This window comes from Cygnus olor, chromosome 2 (assembly GCF_009769625.2).
Source record: "Cygnus olor isolate bCygOlo1 chromosome 2, bCygOlo1.pri.v2, whole genome shotgun sequence".
Classification (NCBI taxonomy): domain Eukaryota; kingdom Metazoa; phylum Chordata; class Aves; order Anseriformes; family Anatidae; genus Cygnus; species Cygnus olor.
The window spans coordinates 16,723,719-16,729,718 of record NC_049170.1 but is presented as its reverse complement, the minus strand read 5'-3'; positions in this window follow the sequence as shown (position 1 = coordinate 16,729,718).

The following is a 6,000-nucleotide window of genomic DNA, read 5'->3' as shown; positions in this document are numbered from 1 at the left end:
AAAGAAAGAAAAGAAAAGAAAAGAAAAGAAAAGAAAAGAAAGAAAAGAAAAGAAAAGAAAAGAAAAGAAAAGAAAAGGAAAGAAAAGAAAGGAAAAGAAAAGCAAAAGAAAAGAAAAGAAAAGAAAAGAAAAGAAAAGAAAAGAAAAGAAAAGAAAAGAAAAGAAAAGAAAAGAAAAGAAAAGAGGAGGCTTTAGACATGATGGAGGCCTGGCATCATCTGATCAGGTGCTGGACTTCAGTTTCTAAGTCCTTTTCAGGATCTGTATCCAGACACTTTCCTCCTTCAAGTTCTCAGGAAATCCCCCAGCTGGAAAGGTTTAAAATAAAACTAGCTTAGACTTCCCAGAGCAGAGAAAAGCGCCTGAAAATGTAACAGAGAAAGAGTTTTTTTCTGCATTCAGGTGAAGTCTGAAAGTGGTTTTTAAAGTAAATTTTCCACTCTGCCAGCTCATTTCTGCACTTCTCTTGTACATAGGAAACATCACCCTGAGACAGGCTTTTCCAAGAAAGTCATCAAGGGGGTCACAAAATGGAGGCACCCCCTTGCTGAGGTTACCAGCCTGCCCCTGCCCTCATGCCCAAAGTCCCTCTGCTCCAGGTAGTGCAGCCCAGGGGTGCTCAGAGGCATCCCCCCTGCCCAGCCAACTCAGCATCCAGGCCTACTTCTCCGCTCTCCCCTCGATGCCTCCAAGGGCTTGCAGCAGAAGCCCACCTGGCTGAGGTCTGCGAGGCCTCTGTTTGCAGCTGATGTCACACAGCCCCGGCATTCAGGCCTTCTCCTGTCCCTGAAGTGTTTCCTCCACTGTTCTTCATCCCCACCTGCTCCGGGGAGCAAGGGAGGGAAGAGGATTGGAGGGACTTTGTGTGAGAGGACCTTTAGCTTGTGTAATACACAAAGTTAGACAAGATGATAACCAGCCCTCCTAGTTTTAAGGTTTCTGAACCACTTCCTCTCTATCTTGTACGTTCACTCCGTTTTGACCTGCGCTGGAGCTTTCCCCTCCACCTGCAGCCGTGGAGATGAGCCAGCCTGTGGTGAGGTCTGGCACCCAGGGCATCTCCTCCGTCCCCACAGGGACTCCACAAAACCTCACTGTGGAAAGCCCCTCTAGGGCTGGGGAACCACAGCAAAGGAGGGCTTGAGACAGAGAGCCTGCTGCTACTAAAACAGCCTTCCCATCTCCTCTGGATTTGATGCTGATCTCGGGCACCAGCCTTTCCTTCCCCACCCTGTGAAAGGTGAGACAAGCTTCAGGCACAAATAAACAAACACTGTGCTGCACTTGGCTCCCAACAGCAAGGAAGTAAGCTGAAGCCTTACATGGCTGAGAAACCCCTTACAAACTGGGACAAATGCAGGAAGATATCTTGTCCTTGGCACCATGCCCACGCAGTCGGCAGCATGATGCTGGGAAGCAGCTGGAGTGAGCCTGGGGGGGCTGTGGGGGCTGTGAAGGAGCCGATGTGCACCTCCCTGTGATGGGAAGCTATGTGAAGCTCGTTGCCAGCGGGAACATAGCTCCCTAAATATATGTGGCTATCTGTTGTCCCAGCAGATGTGGAGCAGACATGCTCCGTATGGAGTTTTTGAAGTGCCTGCCTGGGTCTGTGCCACTGGCTGCCGAGGAGGAGGTGGAAATAATTATAAGGATCCTGCCACAGGGGAATAGCTGAGAGCTCAAGTGTCTGAGTGGCCAGAGGCAGCTTAGCTGCCAGGGCTGAGTCCTGGGGAGGAGCAGGCTCAATGAATGCATGCAGCTTTCCACTTTTGCTAGCTATATAACACCATAGAGACTTCACAAGGCTTGGGTGAAAGGCATAAAAACATCGACCTAGCAGGGAGCAAGCTGCTAGGCAGTGTTCTGTGTGAGGAGTGAGCAAGATGGAAGACCAGGGGAGATCTGTTTCAAAGAAAAGAGAAACCTGTGTTCATGTTATGGATAAGTGCATCAGACAGACAAATATAGCTGGACTACATCCTGTGTCTTTGTCCACTTCTGCCTCCCCAGTGCCCTTCTGAAGGATGTATCACCCTATGGCTTTGACTCATGAGCTGGCGGTGGAACAACTTTGGATTTACTGCCTCATGTTCTGAAAGAAGAGGTGGAGGCACTGACAGTGCTGGGAAAGTGGAAAAAAACAACCTGTCACCCTTCTGCTCTGTGTGCCAGCAGCGCACCAGTGCTCCTGCCGGGGCTGCTCAGCTCTGGTTCGTGGGCAGCGCAAGACCTGATCCCATGGTGGTCAGCTTCCCCAGCACCTGGCGTGGGAGCCAGCCTCACAGGCCTCCTCTGATCTTCAGCACGTCCTGGGGACAACACGGTTGTGCCAAGTCTCATCCTGTGCTTGAGGCTTGGATGCTTCCAGGCTTTCTGCCTGGTTCCTCTCCCAGCAAAACATCCCTCACAAGGACTAGTAGGAGGAAGCACTATCCTCATACCACAGCACTAGTGCTTAGGTGGACATTTCTGCTTGGAAAGGCACTGAGGTCTTGGTAGTCCCTTCTCCAGAGACCCTGGAGGAGAGGGGACAGCAGGTGACTTAGCCAGGCAGGAAAGCACAGGGGACAAGGGGACAGTGCCCTACAGCCACTGGGGACATCTGTGCCCCACAGCACTTCTAAAGATGCAAGAATGGGGGAAAAAAGGTTTCTTTCTGTAGTTTCTCCTCAGGAATAGCCTGGGGAAACATGGAGCAGAAGACCATGTGTATCAGGGAGATGGAAATGATAACAGCCATTCCTGTGACCTCGTGAGGTGAGGTAGTCGCTCAGCCAGGGTGGTCAGGTGAGCAGGCAGAGGCAGACAGATCCCACTGCTCTAGGACACCAGGCAGATGTGAGGGTGCAGGTGGAGGCTGCAGGGAGACATGGTCTGCCATGGCTTTTGGACCAGGTTGCCCTTTTGTGCACCAGCCTCTGCTCTCCGTGCAAAATGTGGGTCAGTGGGCAATGGGGTACAGTGTGGCTCAGCCTTCTCCTGATGCGTGCAGCCCCCAAAAATTCAGGCCTGCAGGGAACAAGAGATGTCTTGAGTCCAACCCCTGCTCCACGCAGGGCTGGTTGTTTAGGGCCTTGCCCATTCATGCTTTGAAAACACATCCTATATCTGTAAAAAAAATACCAATTTACAAGCTTAAGGTGACTGGCCTTATAAATGACACTGGGAAATGTGCGTGCAATCTTATATGCCCAGTTGGTTGCTCACGTCTTCAGAAGCCAGGCCTGAAGCTGTTATGTCACTGCGAGCGTGTGACTTCAGAGCAACAGTCACAGCCTCGCGGGCTGGCGCTGGTGAGAGGAGCACTCGGGAGGGATGCTGCGGGGGTGAGTCAGCCCCAGCAGGCTGGTATCCAGTCACTGGCATGTTTCCCTGGTGCCTAACCTCTGTCTCATTTCATAATCTTTCAGGGGCAGAGGTGATGTTGTCTGAGACGGTGTTGGCAAATAGGGCACCATGTTATCGTTGCTGAGAAGACAAGATGTCTGTAGGGATTCTGGTACCGATTGCTCTTGTGTGCACCTTGGCTCTGCCTTGATGGCTTTTCACATAGCATCACTACCCAGTTCACTAAAACCACTACCTAAATATAAATAAGACCTTTCCTGGTTAAAAAGGCACAATGAAGTACCAGAATCATCACTGTTGTGAAACCTAGAAGAATAGCAACAACTGAAATATAAAGGCTGAGCAAAAAGTTGAAGAAGGTAAATTCCAGTTTACAACTGAAGCTTGTGAGGAGCATCACAGTTCCTTGCCTAAATCCAGAATTTTCCTCGTTTCCCAGCACACTGAGGCATGAAGGGCCTGTGTTGCCCATCAGCTCCAGCAGGCCTTCTGGCCACGCTGGTTTCATTCATCTCCCAGGTGTCCTGGCAAGCGGGTTTTGTGAGCATGTCAGGTCATCTGCCAGATGACCTCCAGAGGTCCCTTCCAACCTTAACCAGTCTGTGATTCTCAAACACGTGGAGAAAACAACTTCCCCTTGCCCGTGCAGCCTGGAGGTCTGCATGGGAAGGGACTCTAGCCTGCGACGGGCCCACCAAGAGGCCTGCTGGCTGGTTTTCCTCTCCCTTCATGTGCCAGCAGATGAGGGGTGCAGGGACACCTGCTGACAGGCACGTGGGCCAGGCATGCACCAAAGTCTGGCTGCCAGTGGCTGAATGTGAAGTACTGCCCAAGCACCCGCCTGATAAACGCGAGCTGGAAGTCACCCCGTGCTCGTCATGGAGGCAGGAATGCTTCTGGCCCCATGCACAGCTTTAATGGGTGCAGGAGGAAATACCACGCCTCTCCATAAGATGTGCACGCGCAGAGACGTACCTCAAAGCCTCCTCCTTCCACCTCATTTCTGACTTCTTATCAAACATGTGCTTATTCGTGTGTGTTACAGGGAAGGCGAAGAGGTACCTCCATGGTTAATGCAGGAGTCGTGCTGCAAAGCTGGGAAGTAAACCCTAGCTGTGGTAGCAATTGCATAAAAGTGCAGAAAGGGAGCCAGAACTTCCTGAACATTTTTATCGTTTTTTGGGTCGTTTCCCTTCCCTGAAATGTTGCTCTTTTGGCAAGATGAATTATTGATATGTTGCAGCCAAGGATGTTTTCATATTTCTGTGAGGGAGCCAACTTGACTTCAAGGGGTAACCTTGCTTGCATGAAAAGATCTTTTCTTACACAGAAAATGATCCAGATTTCCCTGAAAATAACCCAATGCATATATGAAAACGTTTTTTTGGCTAACTCTGGATGAACCAGTGAAGCCTGGTTTTGTGTTCACTCTAAACCACCGCCACTGGGAACCATGGGGATGCAGCACACGTGTCCTTGCCGCAGCAGGTCTGCGGGTGAGCAAGGAGCCACTCCGACCAGCCATAGCTGCACAGGGTTGGGGATGATTTTTCAGACATGTCCCTTAGCAGGAGCCTTTGCCAGCATCCCTGGTGCTCTGGTGTTGCCACTGCCACATGCCAGAAAGCACCAGCACGGTCCCTGTGGTGCTGAGGGAGAGGACATGATTTGGGATAGGAGGGCAGCTACCGAGGGTAATGGGGATACCAGGTCTGGAAACCTTGTTGTCCAACAGCCACAGGGCTGGCATAAACACACCAAGTAATGCGGACAGAAGAACTGTGGGCATTTTGCAGAAAAGTAAAGCACAACAGAGCTGGAGAGCAACTTTATGCCACTGGGGATCAAGACTCTTGAAGCAGCCTTTGCAAGGTGTGCCCAGGGTCTGCGTGTGCTGGGACCATGCACAGCAGCTCCTGCTCCCTTGTGGTGTAGGACAGGTGAGGGGAGAGCTGGCAAAGGGAAAAGACCAACAATGTGATTTCTCACCCCAGTTTTGAAGACTTCCACGTTTGGCAAACAGCTGTTTTTAATTATTTTTTATTTTGGGGAGGGGGGAGAAGAAATGTCTTGGCTTGCTGTATGCATGTGTTGCAGTAAAGGTTGCCTTTCCTTCATACCGCCAGCAGTCCCAACAGGCCCCTAGCTGCTGGCTGGCTCCACAGCTTTGATGGACACCTTCCTGCCACCTCTTCCTCTCCATGTTGTTCCCTGCCTTGTCTCTCATTTCCATCCGTCACCCTTCTGCAGCCGTGTGGTGCTTCAGCGTGGGGCTTGCTGTCAGCGCCAGGAGAGATTTAAAACATTTTAGACATCAACATTTTTTTTTGTTTGTTGTTGTTGTTGGTGGTGGTGGTGGTGGTTTTTTTGACTGTCAAAACTATGTTTAATGTTGTGGCCTGCAAGTGCAGTATAGCCCAATGTGTGTGGACTCTGCGGCAGCATCCTCCCTCTGAAACTGGGTCCTGCTGAAACAAGGTCCATGTCTGCAACCAGATTTAAGGGCAGCCCTGACTCTGCTGTTGCATGATGTACACGCACCCCTTTTCTATTGCACAGCTCCCTTTGGGGCAACCCCAGCTCTCCTCCCTCCTCTCCCATCGGTCCTGCTCCAGACAAGCCCACCTTCTGTCCTGTACCGTGACGCAGCTC